The sequence below is a fragment of the Myotis daubentonii genome, chromosome X, assembly GCF_963259705.1.
Source record: "Myotis daubentonii chromosome X, mMyoDau2.1, whole genome shotgun sequence".
Lineage (NCBI taxonomy): Eukaryota > Metazoa > Chordata > Mammalia > Chiroptera > Vespertilionidae > Myotis > Myotis daubentonii.
In genome coordinates this window covers 77,017,224-77,037,989 of record NC_081861.1, presented here as the reverse complement: position 1 = coordinate 77,037,989, position 20,766 = coordinate 77,017,224, and positions in this window count along the sequence as shown.

Here is a 20,766-nt window from a genome sequence, read left to right as displayed (position 1 = left end):
AGTTTTCTGGCTATGTCCCACCTTTCCACTGGTAACCTCCGTGATTGAAAACGGCTGGAAATGTAGTAAGAATGTATTTGCTTTTATTTCAAGTGTTTCTTATAAGTTTTTTATCATTACTGGAAACAATAATTGCGTATTTGAAGAGTTTTACCACAATTAGAGAGTGTTCCTACAACTACATACTGGAATCGTCAGCATTTTAACTGATTCACACAGGAAACACCAGAGAAATTCGGCCTCCAATTATAAACATAAAAAGTATAGTCCTCACTTACAGTCTTTCTACACAAATTATCAGCTGTATAAACCTGAAATCCTAATATTTGAAAGCCAATTCAAGTGAAAACTCTCCCTAAACTACCCGGAGTTGTAAATATTATCAGTTTTCTGGCTATGTCCCACCTTTCCACTGGTAAACTCCGTGATTGAAAACGGCTGGAAATGTAGTAAGAATCAAGGTCCTTTTATTTCAAGTGTTTCTTAAGAGTTTTTATCATTTCTGGAAACTATAGTTGCTTATTTGAAGAGTATTACCACAATTACAGAGAGTTCCTACAACTACATACTGGAATCCTCAGCATTTTAACTGATTCACACAGGAAACACCAGAGAAATTCTGCCTCCAATTGTAAACATAAACAGTATAGTCTTCACGTACAGTCTTTCTACACAAATTTTGAGCTGAATAAACCTGAATTCCTACTATTTGAAAGCGAACTCAAGTGAAAACTCGCCCTAAACTAGACGGAGTTGTAAGTATTATCAGTTTTCTGGTCAAGACCCAGCTTTCCACTGGTAACCTCCGTGATTGAAAACGGCTAGAAATGTAGTAAGAATAAATTTCCTTTCATTTCAAGTGTTTCTTACAAGTTTTTTATCATTTCTGGAAACTATAGTTGCGTATTTGAAGAGTTTTACCACAATTAGAGAGTGTTCCTACAACTATATACTGGAATCGTCAGCATTTTAACTGATTCACACAGAAAACGCTAGAGAAATTAGGCCTCAATTTTAAACATAAACAGTTTATTGCACACTTACAGTCTTTCTATACAAATTTTGAGCTGTATAAACCTGAAATCCTAATATTTGAAAGCCAATTCAAGTGAAAACTCTCCCTAAACTACCCGGAGTTGTAAATATTATCAGTTTTCTGGCTATGTCCCACCTTTCCACTGGTAACCTCCGTGATTGAAAACGGCTGGAAATGTAGTAAGAATAAATTTCCTTTCATTTCAAGTGTTTCTTACAAGTTTCTTTATCATTCCTGGAAACTATAATTGCGTATTTGAAGAGTTTTACCACAATTAGAGAGTGTTCCTACAACTACATACTGGAATCGGCAGCATTTTAAGGGATTCACACAGAAAACACCAGAGAAATTCGGCTTCCAATTGTAATCATAAACTGTATAGTCTTCACTTAGAGTCTTTCTACACAAATTTTAGCTGTATAAACCTGAAATCCTAATATTGGAAAGCCAATTCAAGTGAAAACTCTCCCTAAACTAGCCCGAGTTGTAAATATTATCAGTTTTCTGGCTACGTCCCACCTTTCCACTGGTAACCTCCGTGATTGAAAACGGCTGTAAATGTAGTAAGAATCTATTTGCTTTTATTTCAAGTGTTTCTTACAAGTTTCTTTATCATTTCTGGAAACTATAATTGCGTATTGGAAGAGTTTTACCAAAATTAGAGAGTGTTCCTACAACTACATACTGGAATCGTCAGCATTTTAACTGATTCACACAGGAAACACCAGAGAAATCGGCCTGCAATTGTAAACATAAACAGTATAGTCTTCACGTACAGTCTTTCTACACAACTTTTGAGCTGAATAAACCTGAATTCCTAATATTTGAAAGCGAACTCAAGTGAAAACTCACCCTGAACTAGATGGAGTTGTAAGTATTATCAGTTTTCTGGTCATGACCCAGCTTTCCACTGGTAAACTCCGTGATTGAAAACGGCTGGAAATGTAGTAAGAATAAATTTCCTTTCATTTCAAGTGTTTCTTACAAGTTTTTTTTATCATTTCTGGAAGCTATAATTGCGTATTTGAAGAGTTTTACCACAATTAGAGAGTGTTCCTACAACTATATACTGGAATCGGCAGGATTTTAACTGATTCACACAGGAAACACCAGAGAAATCGGCCTCCAATTGTAAAAATAAACAGTATAGTCTTCACGTACAGTCTTTCTACACAACTTTTGAGCTGAATAAACCTGAATTCCTAATATTTGAAAGCGAACTCAAGTGAAAATTCACCCTAAACTAGATGGAGTTGTAAGTATTATCAGTTTTCTGGTCATGACCCAGCTTTCCACTGGTAAACTCCGTGATTGAAAACGGCTGGAAATGTAGTAAGAATAAATTTCCTTTCATTTCAAGTGTTTCTTACAAGTTTTTTTTATCATTTCTGGAAGCTATAATTGCGTATTTGAAGAGTTTTACCACAATTAGAGAGTGTTCCTACAACTATATCCTGGAATCGGCAGCATTTTAACTGATTCACACAGAAAACACCAGAGAAATTCGGCTTCCAATTGTAAACATAAACTGTATAGTCTTCACTTAGAGTCTTTCTACACAAATTTTGAGCTGTATAAACCTGAATTCGTAAAATTTGAAAGCGAACTCAAGTGAAAACTCACCCTAAAATAGACTGAGTTTTAAGTATTATCAGTTTTCTGGTCATGACCCAGCTTTCCACTGGTATCCTCCGTGATTGAAAACGCCCAGAAATGTAGTAAGAATAAATTTCCTTTCATTTCAAGTGTTTCTTACAAGTTTTTTTTATCATTTCTGGAAACTATAATTGCGTATATGAAGAGTTTTACCACAATTAGAGAGTGGTCCTACACCTATATACTGGAATCGTCAGCATTTTAACTGATTCACACAGAAAACGCCAGAAAAATTAGGCCTCAATTTTAAACATAAACAGTATATTGCACACTTACAGTCTTTCTAAACTAATTTTGAGCTGTATAAACCTGAAATCCTAATATTTGAAAGCCAATTCAAGTGAAAACTCTCCCTAAACTAGCCGGAGTTGTAAATATTATCAGTTTTCTGGCTATGTCCCACCTTTCCACTGGTAACCTCCGTGATTGAAAACGGCTGGAAATGTAATAAGAATCTATTTGCTTTTATTTCAAGTGATTCTTATAAGTTTTTTATCATTACTGGAAACAATAATTGCGTATTTGAAGAGTTTTACCAAAATTAGAGAGTGTTCCTACAACTACATACTGGAATCGTCAGCATTTTAACTGATTCACACAGGAAACACCAGAGAAATTCGGCCTCCAATTGTAAACATAAAAAGTATAGTCCTCACTTACAGTCTTTCTACACAAATTTTGAGCTGTATAAACCTGAATTCCTAATATTTGAAAGCGACCTCAAGTGAAAACTCACTCTAAACTAGATGGTGTTGTAAGTATTATCAGTTTTCTGGTCATTACCCAGATTTCCTGTAGTAACCTCCGTGATTGAAAATGGCTGGAAATGTAGTAAGAATAAATTTCTTTTCATTTCAAGTGTTTCTTACAAGTTTCTTATCATTTCTGGAAACTATAGTTGCGTATTTGAAGAGTTTTACCACAATTAGAGAGTGTTCCTACAACTATATACTGGAATCGTCAGCATTTTAACTGATTCACACAGAAAACGCTAGAGAAATTAGGCCTCAATTTTAAACATAAACAGTTTATTGCACACTTACAGTCTTTCTATACAAATTTTGAGCTGTATAAACCTGAAATCCTAATATTTGAAAGCCAATTCAAGTGAAAACTCTCCCTAAACTAGCCGGAGTTGTAAATATTATCAGTTTTCTGGCTATGACCCACCTTTCCACTGGTAACCTCCGTGATTGAAAACGGCTGGAAATGTAGTAAGAATGTATTTGCTTTTATTTCAAGTGTTTCTTACAAGTTTCTTTATCATTTCTCAAAACTATAATTGCGTATTTGAAGAGTTTTACCACAATTACAGAGTGTTCCTACAACTACATACTGGAATCGTCAGCATTTTAACTGATTCACACAGGAAACACCAGAGAAATCGGCCTCCAATTGTAAAAATAAACAGTATAGTCTTCACGTACAGTCTTTCTACACAACTTTTGAGCTGAATAAACCTGAATTCCTAATATTTGAAAGCGAACTCAAGTGAAAACTCACCCTAAACTAGATGGAGTTGTAAGTATTATCAGTTTTCTGGTCATGACCCAGCTTTCCACTGGTAACCTCCGTGATTGAAAACGCCCAGAAATGTAGTAAGAATAAATTTCCTTTCATTTCAAGTGTTTCTTACAAGTTTTTTTTTTATCATTTCTGGAAACTATAATTGCGTATATGAAGAGTTTTATCACAATTAGAGAGTGTTCCTACAACTATACACTGGAATCCGCAGCATTTTAACTGATTCACACAGAAAACGCCAGAAAAATTAGTCCTCAATTTTAAACATAAACAGTATATTGCACATTTACAGTCTTTCTAAACTAATTTTGAGCTGTATGAACCTGAAATCCTAATATTTGAAAGCCAATTCAAGTGAAAACTCTCCCTAAACTAGCCGGAGTTGTAAATATTATCAGTTTTCTGGCTATGTCCCACCTTTCCACTGGTAACCTCCGTGATTGAAAACGGCTGGAAATGTAGTAAGAATCTATTTGCTTTTATTTCAAGTGTTTCTTATAAGTTTTTTATCATTACTGGAAACAATAATTGCGTATTTGAAGAGTTTTACCACAATTAGAGAGTGTTCCTACAACTACATACTGGAATCGTCAGCATTTTAACTGATTCACACAGGAAACACCAGAGAAATTCGGCCTCCAATTGTAAACATAAAAAGTATAGTCCTCACTTACAGTCTTTCTACACAAATTATGAGCTGTATAAACCTGAAATCCTAATATTTGAAAGCCAATTCAAGTGAAACCTCTCCCTAAACTACCCGGAGTTGTAAATATTATCAGTTTTCTGGCTATGTCCCACCTTTCCACTGGTAAACTCCGTGATTGAAAACGGCTGGAAATGTAGTAAGAATAAATTTCCTTTCATTTCAAGTGTTTCTTACAAGTTTTTTATCATTCCTGGAAACTATAATTGCGTATTTGAAGAGTTTTACCACAATTAGAGAGTGTTCCTACAACTATATACTGTAATCGTCAGCATTTTAACTGATTCACACAGAAAACGCCAGAGAAATTAGGCCTCAATTTTAAACATAAACAGTATATTGCACACTTACAGTCTTTCTATACAAATTTTGAGCTGTATAAACCTGAATTCCTAATATTTGAAAGCGACCTCAAGTGAAAACTCACTCTAAACTAGATGGTGTTGTAAGTATTATCAGTTTTCTGGTCATTACCCAGATTTCCTGTGGTAACCTCCGTGATTGAAAACGGCTGGAAATGTAGTAAGAATCAAGATCCTTTTATTTCAAGTGTTTCTTACAAGTTATTTATCATTTCTGGAAACTATCATTGCGTATTTGAAGAGTTTTACCACAATTAGAGAGTTTTCCTACAACTACATACTGGAATCGTCAGCATTTTAACTGATTCACACAGGAAACACCAGAGAAATCGGCCTCCAATTGTAAAAATAAACAGTATAGTCTTCACGTACAGTCTTTCTACACAACTTTTGAGCTGAATAAACCTGAATTCCTAATATTTGAAAGCGAACTCAAGTGAAAACTCACCCTAAACTAGATGGAGTTGTAAGTATTATCAGTTTTCTGGTCTGACCCAGCTTTCCACTGGTAAACTCCGTGATTGAAAACGGATGGAAATGTAGTAAGAATAAATTTCCTTTCATTTCAAGTGTTTCTTACAAGTTTTTTATCATTTCTGGAAACTATAGTTGCGTATTTGAAGAGTTTTACCACAATTAGAGAGTGTTCCTACAACTATATACTGGAATCGTCAGCATTTTAACTGATTCACACAGAAAACGCTAGAGAAATTAGGCCTCAATTTTAAACATAAACAGTTTATTGCACACTTACAGTCTTTCTATACAAATTTTGAGCTGTATAAACCTGAAATCCTAATATTTGAAAGCCAATTCAAGTGAAAACTCTCCCTAAACTACCCGGAGTTGTAAATATTATCAGTTTTCTGGCTATGTCCCACCTTTCCACTGGTAACCTCCGTGATTGAAAACGGCTGGAAATGTAGTAAGAATAAATTTCCTTTCATTTCAAGTGTTTCTTACAAGTTTCTTTATCATTCCTGGAAACTATAATTGCGTATTTGAAGAGTTTTACCACAATTAGAGAGTGTTCCTACAACTACATACTGGAATCGGCAGCATTTTAAGGGATTCACACAGAAAACACCAGAGAAATTCGGCTTCCAATTGTAATCATAAACTGTATAGTCTTCACTTAGAGTCTTTCTACACAAATTTTGAGCTGTATAAACCTGAAATCCTAATATTGGAAAGCCAATTCAAGTGAAAAATCTCCCTAAACTAGCCCGAGTTGTAAATATTATCAGTTTTCTGGCTACGTCCCACCTTTCCACTGGTAACCTCCGTGATTGAAAACGGCTGTAAATGTAGTAAGAATCTATTTGCTTTTATTTCAAGTGTTTCTTACAAGTTTCTTTATCATTTCTGGAAACTATAATTGCGTATTTGAAGAGTTTTACCACAATTAGGGAGTGTTCCTACAACTACATACTGGAATCGTCAGCATTTTAACTGATTCACACAGGAAACACCAGAGAAATCGGCCTGCAATTGTAAACATAAACAGTATAGTCTTCACGTACAGTCTTTCTACACAACTTTTGAGCTGAATAAACCTGAATTCCTAATATTTGAAAGCGAACTCAAGTGAAAACTCACCCTGAACTAGATGGAGTTGTAAGTATTATCAGTTTTCTGGTCATGACCCAGCTTTCCACTGGTAAACTCCGTGATTGAAAACGGCTGGAAATGTAGTAAGAATAAATTTCCTTTCATTTCAAGTGTTTCTTACAAGTTTTTTTTATCATTTCTGGAAGCTATAATTGCGTATTTGAAGAGTTTTACCACAATTAGAGAGTGTTCCTACAACTATATACTGGAATCGGCAGGATTTTAACTGATTCAGACAGGAAACACCAGAGAAATCGGCCTCCAATTGTAAAAATAAACAGTATAGTCTTCACGTACAGTCTTTCTACACAACTTTTGAGCTGAATAAACCTGAATTCCTAATATTTGAAAGCGAACTCAAGTGAAAACTCACCCTAAACTAGATGGAGTTGTAAGTATTATCAGTTTTCTGGTCATGACCCAGCTTTCCACTGGTAAACTCCGTGATTGAAAACGGATGGAAATGTAGTAAGAATAAATTTCCTTTCATTTCAAGTGTTTCTTACAAGTTTTTTTTATCATTTCTGGAAGCTATAATTGCGTATTTGAAGAGTTTTACCACAATTAGAGAGTGTTCCTACAACTATATCCTGGAATCGGCAGCATTTTAACTGATTCACACAGAAAACACCAGAGAAATTCGGCTTCCAATTGTAAACATAAACTGTATAGTCTTCACTTAGAGTCTTTCTACACAAATTTTGAGCTGTATAAACCTGAATTCGTAAAATTTGAAAGCGAACTCAAGTGAAAACTCACCCTAAAATAGACTGAGTTTTAAGTATTATCAGTTTTCTGGTCATGACCCAGCTTTCCACTGGTATCCTCCGTGATTGAAAACGCCCAGAAATGTAGTAAGAATAAATTTCCTTTCATTTCAAGTGTTTCTTACAAGTTTTTTATCATTTCTGGAAACTATAATTGCGTATTTGAAGAGTTTTACCACAATTAGAGAGTGTTCCTACAACTAAATACTGGAATCGTCAGCATTTTAACTGATTCACACAGAAAACGCCAGAAAAATTAGGCCTCAATTTTAAACATAAACAGTATATTGCACACTTACAGTCTTTCTAAACTAATTTTGAGCTGTATAAACCTGAAATCCTAATATTTGAAAGCCAATTCAAGTGAAAACTCTCCCTAAACTAGCCGGAGTTGTAAATATTATCAGTTTTCTGGCTATGTCCCACCTTTCCACTGGTAACCTCCGTGATTGAAAACGGCTGGAAATGTAATAAGAATCTATTTGCTTTTATTTCAAGTGATTCTTATAAGTTTTTTATCATTACTGGAAACAATAATTGCGTATTTGAAGAGTTTTACCAAAATTAGAGAGTGTTCCTACAACTACATACTGGAATCGTCAGCATTTTAACTGATTCACACAGGAAACACCAGAGAAATTCGGCCTCCAATTGTAAACATAAAAAGTATAGTCCTCACTTACAGTCTTTCTACACCAATTTTGAGCTGTATAAACCTGAATTCCTAATATTTGAAAGCGACCTCAAGTGAAAACTCACTCTAAACTAGATGGTGTTGTAAGTATTATCAGTTTTCTGGTCATTACCCAGATTTCCTGTAGTAACCTCCGTGATTGAAAATGGCTGGAAATGTAGTAAGAATAAATTTCTTTTCATTTCAAGTGTTTCTTACAAGTTTCTTATCATTTCTGGAAACTATAGTTGCGTATTTGAAGAGTTTTACCACAATTAGAGAGTGTTCCTACAACTATATACTGGAATCGTCAGCATTTTAACTGATTCACACAGAAAACGCTAGAGAAATTAGGCCTCAATTTTAAACATAAACAGTTTATTGCACACTTACAGTCTTTCTATACAAATTTTGAGCTGTATAAACCTGAAATCCTAATATTTGAAAGCCAATTCAAGTGAAAACTCTCCCTAAACTAGCCGGAGTTGTAAATATTATCAGTTTTCTGGCTATGACCCACCTTTCCACTGGTAACCTCCGTGATTGAAAACGGCTGGAAATGTAGTAAGAATCTATTTGCTTTTATTTCAAGTGTTTCTTACAAGTTTCTTTATCATTTCTCGAAACTATAATTGCGTATTTGAAGAGTTTTACCACAATTACAGAGTGTTCCTACAACTACATACTGGAATCGTCAGCATTTTAACTGATTCACACAGAAAACGACAGAGAAATTAGGCCTCAATTTTAAACATAAACAGTATATTGCACACTTACAGTCTTTCTATACAAATTTTGAGCTGTATAAACCTGAATTCCTAATATTTGAAAGCGACCTCAAGTGAAAACTCACTCTAAACTAGATGGTGTTGTAAGTATTATCAGTTTTCTGGTCATTACCCAGATTTCCTGTGGTAACCTCCGTGATTGAAAACGGCTGGAAATGTAGTAAGAATCAAGTTCCTTTTATTTCAAGTGTTTCTTACAAGTTATTTATCATTTCTGGAAACTATCATTGCGTATTTGAAGAGTTTTACCACAATTAGAGAGTTTTCCTACAACTACATACTGGAATCGTCAGCATTTTAACTGATTCACACAGGAAACACCAGAGAAATCGGCCTCCAATTGTAAAAATAAACAGTATAGTCTTCACGTACAGTCTTTCTACACAACTTTTGAGCTGAATAAACCTGAATTCCTAATATTTGAAAGCGAACTCAAGTGAAAACTCACCCTAAACTAGATGGAGTTGTAAGTATTATCAGTTTTCTGGTCTGACCCAGCTTTCCACTGGTAAACTCCGTGATTGAAAACGGATGGAAATGTAGTAAGAATAAATTTCCTTTCATTTCAAGTGTTTCTTACAAGTTTTTTTTTCATTTCTGGAAGCTATAATTGCGTATTTGAAGAGTTTTACCACAATTAGAGAGTGTTCCTACAACTATATACTGGAATCGGCAGGATTTTAACTGATTCACACAGGAAACCCCAGAGAAATCGGCCTCCAATTGTAAAAATAAACAGTATAGTCTTCACGTACAGTCTTTCTACACAACTTTTGAGCTGAATAAACCTGAATTCCTAATATTTGAAAGCGAACTCAAGTGAAAACTCACCCTAAACTAGATGGAGTTGTAAGTATTATCAGTTTTCTGGTCATGACCCAGCTTTCCACTGGTAAACTCCGTGATTGAAAACGGATGGAAATGTAGTAAGAATAAATTTCCTTTCATTTCAAGTGTTTCTTACAAGTTTTTTTTATCATTTCTGGAAGCTATAATTGCGTATTTGAAGAGTTTTACCACAATTAGAGAGTGTTCCTACAACTATATCCTGGAATCGGCAGCATTTTAACTGATTCACACAGAAAACACCAGAGAAATTCGGCTTCCAATTGTAAACATAAACTGTATAGTCTTCACTTAGAGTCTTTCTACACAAATTTTGAGCTGTATAAACCTGAATTCGTAAAATTTGAAAGCGAACTCAAGTGAAAACTCACCCTAAAATAGACTGAGTTTTAAGTATTATCAGTTTTCTGGTCATGACCCAGCTTTCCACTGGTATCCTCCGTGATTGAAAATGCCCAGTAATGTAGTAAGAATAAATTTCCTTTCATTTCAAGTGTTTCTTACAAGTTGTTTTTATCATTTCTGGAAACTATAATTGCGTATATGAAGAGTTTTACCACAATTAGAGAGTGGTCCTACAACTATATACTGGAATCGTCAGCATTTTAACTGATTCACACAGAAAACGCCAGAGAAATTAGGCCTCAATTTTAAACATAAACAGTATATTGCACACTTACAGTCTTTCTACACAAATTATGAGCTGTATAAACCTGAATTCCTAATATTTGAAAGCGAACTCAAGTGAAAACTCACTCTAAACTAGATGGACTTGTAAGTATTATCAGTTTTCTGGTCATGACCCAGATTTCCACTGGTAAACTCCGTGATTGAAAACGGCTGGAAATGTAGTAAGAATAAATTTCCTTTCATTTCAAGTGTTTCTTACAAGTTTTTTATCATTCCTGGAAACTATAATTGCGTATTTGAAGAGTTTTACCACAATTAGAGAGTGTTCCTACAATTATATGCTGGAATCGGCAGCATTTTAAGTGATTCACACAGAAAACACCAGAGAAATTCAGCTTCCAATTGTAAACATAAACTGTATAGTCTTCACTTAGAGTCTTTCTACACAAATTTTGAGCTGTATAAACCTGAATTCGTAAAATTTGAAAGCGAACTCAAGTGAAAACTCACCCTAAAATAGACTGAGTTTTAAGTATTATCAGTTTTCTGGTCATGACCCAGCTTTCCACTGGTAACCTCCGTGATTGAAAACGCCCAGAAATGTAGTAAGAATAAATTTCCTTTCATTTCAAGTGTTTCTTACAAGTTTTTTTTATCATTTCTGGAAACTATAATTGCGTATTTGGAGAGTTTTGCCACAATTAGAGAATGTTCCTACAACTATATACTGGAATCCATAGCATTTTAACTGATTCACACAGAAAACGCCAGAAAAATTTGGCCTCAATTTTAAACATAAACAGTATATTGCACACTTACAGTCTTTCTAAACTAATTTTGAGCTGTATAAACCTGAAATCCTAATATTTGAAAGCCAATACAAGTGAAAACTCTCCCTAAACTAGCCGGAGTTGTAAATATTATCAGTTTTCTGGCTACGTCCCACCTTTCCACTGGTAACCTCCGTGATTGAAAACGGCTGGAAATGTAGTAAGAATCTATTTGCTTTTATTTCAAGTGTTTCTTACAAGTTTTATTTATCATTTCCGGAAACAATAATTGCGTATTTGAAGAGTTTTACCACAATTAGAGAGTGTTCCTACAACTACATACTGGAATCGTCAGCATTTTAACTGATTCACACAGAAAACACCAGAGAAATTCGGCCTCCAATTGTAAACATAAAAAGTATAGTCTTCACTTACACTCTTTCTACACAAATTTTGAGCTGTATAAACCCGAATTCCTAAAATTTGAAAGCGAACTCAAGTGAAAACTCACCCTAAAATAGACTGAGTTTTAAGTATTATCAGTTTTCTGGTCATGACCCAGCTTTCCCCTGGTAACCTCCGTGATTGAAAACGGCTAGAAATGTAGTAAGAATAAATTTCCTTTCATTTCAAGTGTTTCTTACAAGTTTTTTATCATTTCTGGAAACTATAGTTGCGTATTTGAAGAGTTTTACCACAATTAGAGAGTGTTCCTACAACTATATACTGGAATCGTCAGCATTTAAAACTGATTCACACAGAAAACGCTAGAGAAATTAGGCCTCAATTTTAAACATAAACAGTTTATTGCACACTTACAGTCTTTCTATACAAATTTTGAGCTGTATAAACCTGAAATCCTAATATTTGAAAGCCAATTCAAGTGAAAACTCTCCCAAAACTACCCGGAGTTGTAAATATTATCAGTTTTCTGGTCATGACCCAGCTTTCTCCTGGTAACCTCCGTGATTGAAAATGGCTAGAAATGTAGTAAGAATAAATTTCCTTTCATTTCAAGTGTTTCTTACAAGTTTTTTATCATTTCTGGAAACTATAATTGCGTATTTGAAGAGTTTTACCCCAATTCGAGAGTGTTCCTACAACTACATACTGGAATCCTCAGCATTTTAACTGATTCACATAGAAAACACCAGAGAAATTCGGCTTCCAATTGTAAACATAAACTGTATATTCTTCACTTAGAGTCTTTCTACACAAATTTTGAGCTGTATAAACCTGAATTCCTAAAATTTTAAAGCGAACTCAAGTGAAAACTCACCCTAAAATAGACTGAGTTTTAAGTATTATCAGTTTTCTGGTCATGACCCAGCTTTCCACTGGTAAGCTCCGCGATTGAAAACGCCCTGAAATGTAGTAAGAATAAATTTCCTTTCATTTCAAGTGTTTCTTACAAGTTTTTTATCATTTCTGGAAACTATAATTGCGTATTTGAAGAGTTTTACCACAATTAGAGAGTGTTCCTACAACTATATACTGGAATCGGCAGCATTTTAACTGATTCACACAGAAAACGCCAGAGAAATTAGGCCTTAATTTTAAACATAAACAGTATATTGCACACTTACAGTCTTTCGATACAAATTTTGAGCTGTATAAACCTGAAATCCTAATATTTGAAAGCCAATTCAAGTGAAAACTCTCCCTAAACTACCAGGAGTTGTAAATATTATCAGTTTTCTGGTCATGACCCAGCTTTCCACTGGTAAACTCCGTGATTGAAAACGGCTGGAAATGTAGTAAGAATCTATTTGCTTTTATTTCAAGTGTTTCTTACAAGTTTCTTTATCATTTCTGGAAACTATAATTGCGTATTTGAAGACTTTTACCACAATTAGCGAGTGTTCCTACAACTACATACTGGAATCGTTCAGCATTTTAACTGATTCACACAGGAAACACCAGAGAAATCGGCCTCCAATTGTAAAAATAAACAGTATAGTCTTCACGTACAGTCTTTCTACACAACTTTTGAGCTGAATAAACCTGAATTCCTAATATTTAAAAGCGAACTCAAGTGAAAAATCACCCTAAACTAGATGGAGTTGTAAGTATTATCAGTTTTCTGGTCATGACCCAGCTTTCCACTGGTAAGCTCCGTGATTGAAAACGGACGGAAATGTAGTAAGAATAAATTTCCTTTCATTTCAAGTGTTTCTTACAAGTTTTTTTTATCATTTCTGGAAGCTATAATTGCGTATTTGAAGAGTTTTACCACAATTAGAGAGTGTTCCTACAACTATATACTGGAATCGGCAGCATTTTAACTGATTCACACAGAAAACACCAGAGAAATTCGGCTTCCAATTGTAAACATAAACTGTATAGTCTTCACTTAGAGTCTTTAAACACAAATTTGTATAAACCTGAATTCGTAAAATTTGAAAGCGAACTCAAGTGAAAACTCACCCTAAAATAGACTGAGTTTTAAGTATTATCAGTTTTCTGGTCATGACCCAGCTTTCCACTGGTATCCTCCGTGATTGAAAACGCCCAGAAATGTAGTAAGAATAAATTTCCTTTCATTTCAAGTGTTTCTTACAAGTTTTTTTTTATCATTTCTGGAAACTATAATTGCGTATATGAAGAGTTTTACCACAATTAGAGAGTGGTCCTACAACTATATACTGGAATCGTCAGCATTTTAACTGATTCACACAGAAAACGACAGAGAAATTAGGACTCAATTTTAAACATAAACAGTATATTGCACACTTACAGTCTTTCTAAACTAATTTTGAGCTGTATAAACCTGAAATCCTAATATTTGAAAGCCAATTCAAGTGAAAACTCTCCCTAAACTAGCCGGAGTTGTAAATATTATCAGTTTTCTGGTCATGACCCAGCTTTCCACTGGTAAACTCCGCGATTGAAAACGGCTGGAAATGTAGTAAGAATAAATTTCCTTTCATTTCAGGTGTTTCTTACAAGTTTTTTATCATTCCTGGAAACTATAATTGCGTATTTGAAGAGTTTTCCACAATTAGAGAGTGTTCCTACAACTATATACTGGAATCGTCAGCATTTTAACTGATTCACACAGGAAACACCAGAGAAATTCGGCCTCCAATTGTTAACATAAACAGTATAGTCTTCACGTATAGTCTTTCTACTCAAATTTTGAGCTGAATAAACCTGAATTCCTACTATTTGAAAGCGAACTCAAGTGAAAACTCACCCTAAACTAGACGGAGTTGTAAGTATTATCAGTTTTCTGGTCATGACCCAGCTTTCCACTGGTAACCTCCGTGATTGAAAACGGCTAGAAATGTAGTAAGAATAAATTTCCTTTCATTTCAAGTGTTTCTTACAAGTTTTTTATCATTTCTGGAAACTATAGTTGCGTATTTGAAGAGTTTTACCACAATTAGAGAGTGTTCCTACAACTATATACTGGAATCGTCAGCATTTTAACTGATTCACACAGAAAACGCTAGAGAAATTAGGCCTCAATTTTAAACATAAACAGTTTATTGCACACTTACAGTCTTTCTATACAAATTTTGAGCTGTATAAACCTGAAATCCTAATATTTGAAAGCCAATTCAAGTGAAAACTCTCCCTAAACTACCAGGAGTTGTAAATATTATCAGTTTTCTGGCTATGTCCCACCTTTCAACTGGTAACTTCCGTGATTGAAAACGGCTGGAAATGTAGTAAGAATCTATTTGCTTTTATTTCAAGTGTTTCTTACAAGTTTCTTTATCATTTCTGGAAACTATAATTGCGTATTTGAAGAGTTTTACCACAATTAGAGAGTGTTCCTACAACTACATACTGGAATCGTCAGCATTTTAACTGATTCACACAGGAAACACCAGAGAAATCGGCCTCCAATTGTAAACATAAACAGTATAGTCTTCACCTACAGTCTTTCTACACAACTTTTGAGCTGAATAAACCTGAATTCCTAATATTTGAAAGCGAACTCAAGTGAAAACTCACCCTAAACTAGATGGTGTTGGAAGTATTATCAATTTCCTGGTCATTACCCAGATTTCCTGTGGTAACCTCCGTGATTGAAAACGGCTGGAAATGTAGTAAGAATCAAGGTCCTTTTATTTCAAGTGTTTCTTACGAGTTATTTATCATTTCTGGAAGCTATAGTTGCATATTTGAAGAGTTTTACCACAATTACAGAGAGTTCCTACAACTACATACTGGAATCGTCAGCATTTTAACTGATTCACAAAGGAAACACCAGAGAAATTCGGCCTCCAATTGTTAACATAAACAGTATAGTCTTCACGTATAGTCTTTCTACTCAAATTTTGAGCTGAATAAACCTGAATTCCTACTATTTGAAAGCGAACTCAAGTGAAAACTCACCCTAAACTAGACGGAGTTGTAAGTATTATCAGTTTTCTGGTCATGACCCAGCTTTCCACTGGTAACCTCCGTGATTGAAAACGGCTAGAAATGTAGTAAGAATAAATTTCCTTTCATTTCAAGTGTTTCTTACAAGTTTTTTATCATTTCTGGAAACTATAGTTGCGTATTTGAAGAGTTTTACCACAATTAGAGAGTGTTCCTACAACTATATACTGGAATCGTCAGCATTTTAACTGATTCACACAGAAAACGCTAGAGAAATTAGGCCTCAATTTTAAACATAAACAGTTTATTGCACACTTACAGTCTTTCTATACAAATTTTGAGCTGTATAAACCTGAAATCCTAATATTTGAAAGCCAATTCAAGTGAAAACTCTCCCTAAACTACCAGGAGTTGTAAATATTATCAGTTTTCTGGCTATGTCCCACCTTTCCACTGGTAACCTCCGTGATTGAAAACGGCTGGAAATGTAGTAAGAATCTATTTGCTTTTATTTCAAGTGTTTCTTACAAGTTTCTTTATCATTTCTGGAAACTATAATTGCGTATTTGAAGAGTTTTACCACAATTAGAGAGTGTTCCTACAACTACATACTGGAATCGTCAGCATTTTAACTGATTCACACAGGAAACACCAGAGAAATCGGCCTCCAATTGTAAACATAAACAGTATAGTCGTCACCTACAGTCTTTCTACACAACTTTTGAGCTGAATAAACCTGAATTCCTAATATTTGAAAGCGAACTCAAGTGAAAACTCACCCTAAACTAGATGGAGTTGTAAGTATTATCAGTTTTCTGGTCATGACCCAGCTTTCCACTGGTAAACTCCGTGATTGAAAACGGCTGGAAATGTAGTAAGAATAAATTTCCTTTCATTTCAAGTGTTTCTTACAAGTTTTTTTTATCATTTCTGGAAGCTATAATTGCGTATTTGAAGAGTTTTACCACAATGAGAAAGTGTTCCTACAACTATATACTGGAATAGGCAGCATTTTAAGTGATTCACACAGAAAACACCAGAGAAATTCGGCTTCCAATTGTAAACATAAACTGTATATTCTTCACTTAGAGTCTTTCTACACAAATTTTGAGCTGTATAAACCTGAATTCATAAAATTTGAAAGCGAACTCAAGTGAAAACTCACCCTAAAATAGACTGGGTTTTAAGTATTGTCAGTTTTCTGGTCATGACCCAGCTTTCCACTGGTAACCTCCGTGATTGAAAACGGCTGGAAATGTAGTAAGAATAAATTTCCTTTCATTTCAAGTGTTTCTTACAAGTTTTTTATCATTTCTGGAAACTATAATTGCGTATTTGAAGAGTTTTACCCCAATTCGAGAGTGTTCCTACAACTACATACTGGAATCCTCAGCATTTTAACTGATTCACATAGAAAACACCAGAGAAATTCGGCTTCCAATTGTAAACATAAACTGTATATTCTTCACTTAGAGTCTTTCTACACAAATTTTGAGCTGTATAAACCTGAATTCCTAAAATTTGAAAGCGAACTCAAGTGAAAACTCACCCTAAAATTGACTGAGTTTTAAGTATTATCAGTTTTCTGGTCATGACCCAGCTTTCCACTGGTAAGCTCCGTGATTGAAAACGCCCTGAAATGTAGTAAGAATAAATTTCCTTTCATTTCAAGTGTTTCTTACAAGTTTTTTATCATTTCTGGAAACTATAATTGCGTATTTGAAGAGTTTTACCACAATTAGAGAGTGTTCCTACAACTATATACTGGAATCGGCAGCATTTTAACTGATTCACACAGAAAACGCCAGAGAAATTAGGCCTTAATTTTAAACATAAACAGTATATTGCACACTTACAGTCTTTCGATACAAATTTTGAGCTGTATAAACCTGAAATCCTAATATTTGAAAGCCAATTCAAGTGAAAACTCTCCCTAAACTAGCCGGAGTTGTAAATATTATCAGTTTTCTGGTCATGACCCAGCTTTCCACTGGTAAACTCCGTGATTGAAAACGGCTGGAAATGTAGTAAGAATCTATTTGCTTTTATTTCAAGTGTTTCTTACAAGTTTCTTTATCATTTCTGGAAACTATAATTGCGTATTTGAAGACTTTTACCACAATTAGCGAGTGTTCCTACAACTACATACTGGAATCGTTCAGCATTTTAACTGATTCACACAGGAAACACCAGAGAAATCGGCCTCCAATTGTAAAAATAAACAGTATAGTCTTCACGTACAGTCTTTCTACACAACTTTTGAGCTGAATAAACCTGAATTCCTAATATTTAAAAGCGAACTCAAGTGAAAAATCACCCTAAACTAGATGGAGTTGTAAGTATTATCAGTTTTCTGGTCATGACCCAGCTTTCCACTGGTAAGCTCCGTGATTGAAAACGGACGGAAATGTAGTAAGAATAAATTTCCTTTCATTTCAAGTGTTTCTTACAAGTTTTTTTTATCATTTCTGGAAACTATAATTGCGTATATGAAGAGTTTTACCACAATTAGAGAGTGGTCCTACAACTATATACTGGAATCGGCAGCATTTTAACTGATTCACACAGAAAACACCAGAGAAATTCGGCTTCCAATTGTAAACATAAACTGTATAGTCTTCACTTAGAGTCTTTAAACACAAATTTGTATAAACCTGAATTCGTAAAATTTGAAAGCGAACTCAAGTGAAAACTCACCCTAAAATAGACTGAGTTTTAAGTATTATCAGTTTTCTGGTCATGACCCAGCTTTCCACTGGTATCCTCCGTGATTGAAAACGCCCAGAAATGTAGTAAGAATAAATTTCCTTTCATTTCAAGTGTTTCTTACAAGTTTTTTTTATCATTTCTGGAAACTATAATTGCGTATATGAAGAGTTTTACCACAATTAGAGAGTGGTCCTACAACTATATACTGGAATCGTCAGCATTTTAACTGATTCACACAGAAAACGCCAGAGAAATTAGGCCTCAATTTTAAACATAAACAGTATATTGCACACTTACAGTCTTTCTAAACTAATTTTGAGCTGTATAAACCTGAAATCCTAATATTTGAAAGCCAATTCAAGTGAAAACTCTCCCAAAACTAGCCGGAGTTGTAAATATTATCAGTTTTCTGGTCATGACCCAGCTTTCCACTGGTAAACTCCGCGATTGAAAACGGCTGGAAATGTAGTAAGAATAAATTTCCTTTCATTTCAGGTGTTTCTTACAAGTTTTTTATCATTCCTGGAAACTATAATTGCGTATTTGAAGAGTTTTCCACAATTAGAGAGTGTTCCTACAACTATATACTGGAATCGTCAGCATTTTAACTGATTCACACAGGAAACACCAGAGAAATTCGGCCTCCAATTGTTAACATAAACAGTATAGTCTTCACGTATAGTCTTTCTACTCAAATTTTGAGCTGAATAAACCTGAATTCCTACTATTTGAAAGCGAACTCAAGTGAAAACTCACCCTAAACTAGACGGAGTTGTAAGTATTATCAGTTTTCTGGTCATGACCCAGCTTTCCACTGGTAACCTCCGTGATTGAAAACGGCTAGAAATGTAGTAAGAATAAATTTCCTTTCATTTCAAGTGTTTCTTACAAGTTTTTTATCATTTCTGGAAACGATAGTTGCGTATTTGAAGAGTTTTACCACAATTAGAGAGTGTTCCTACAACTATATACTGGAATCGTCAGCATTTTAACTGATTCACACAGAAAACGCTAGAGAAATTAGGCCTCAATTTTAAACATAAACAGTTTATTGCACACTTACAGTCTTTCTATACAAATTTTGAGCTGTATAAACCTGAAATCCTAATATTTGAAAGCCAATTCAAGTGAAAACTCTCCCTAAACTACCAGGAGTTGTAAATATTATCAGTTTTCTGGCTATGTCCCACCTTTCAACTGGTAACTTCCGTGATTGAAAACGGCTGGAAATGTAGTAAGAATCTATTTGCTTTTATTTCAAGTGTTTCTTACAAGTTTCTTTATCATTTCTGGAAACTATAATTGCGTATTTGAAGAGTTTTACCACAATTAGAGAGTGTTCCTACAACTACATACTGGAATCGTCAGCATTTTAACTGATTCACACAGGAAACACCAGAGAAATCGGCCTCCAATTGTAAACATAAACAGTATAGTCTTCACCTACAGTCTTTCTACACAACTTTTGAGCTGAATAAACCTGAATTCCTAATATTTGAAAGCGAACTCAAGTGAAAACTCACCCTAAACTAGATGGTGTTGGAAGTATTATCAATTTTCTGGTCATTACCCAGATTTCCTGTGGTAACCTCCGTGATTGAAAATGGCTGGAAATGTAGTAAGAATCAAGGTCCTTTTATTTCAAGTGTTTCTTACGAGTTATTTATCATTTCTGGAAACTATAGTTGCATATTTGAAGAGTTTTACCACAATTACAGAGAGTTCCTACAACTACATACTGGAATCGTCAGCATTTTAACTGATTCACAAAGGAAACACCAGAGAAATTCGGCCTCCAATTGTTAACATAAACAGTATAGTCTTCACGTATAGTCTTTCTACTCAAATTTTGAGCTGAATAAACCTGAATTCCTACTATTTGAAAGCGAACTCAAGTGAAAACTCACCCTAAACTAGACGGAGTTGTAAGTATTATCAGTTTTCTGGTCATGACCCAGCTTTCCACTGGTAACCTCCGTGATTGAAAACGGCTAGAAATGTAGTAAGAATAAATTTCCTTTCATTTCAAGTGTTTCTTACAAGTTTTTTATCATTTCTGGAAACTATAGTTGCGTATTTGAAGAGTTTTACCACAATTAGAGAGTGTTCCTACAACTATATACTGGAATCGTCAGCATTTTAACTGATTCACACAGAAAACGCTAGAGAAATTAGGCCTCAATTTTAAACATAAACAGTTTATTGCACACTTACAGTCTTTCTATACAAATTTTGAGCTGTATAAACCTGAAATCCTAATATTTGAAAGCCAATTCAAGTGAAAACTCTCCCTAAACTACCAGGAGTTGTAAATATTATCAGTTTTCTGGCTATGTCCCACCTTTCCACTGGT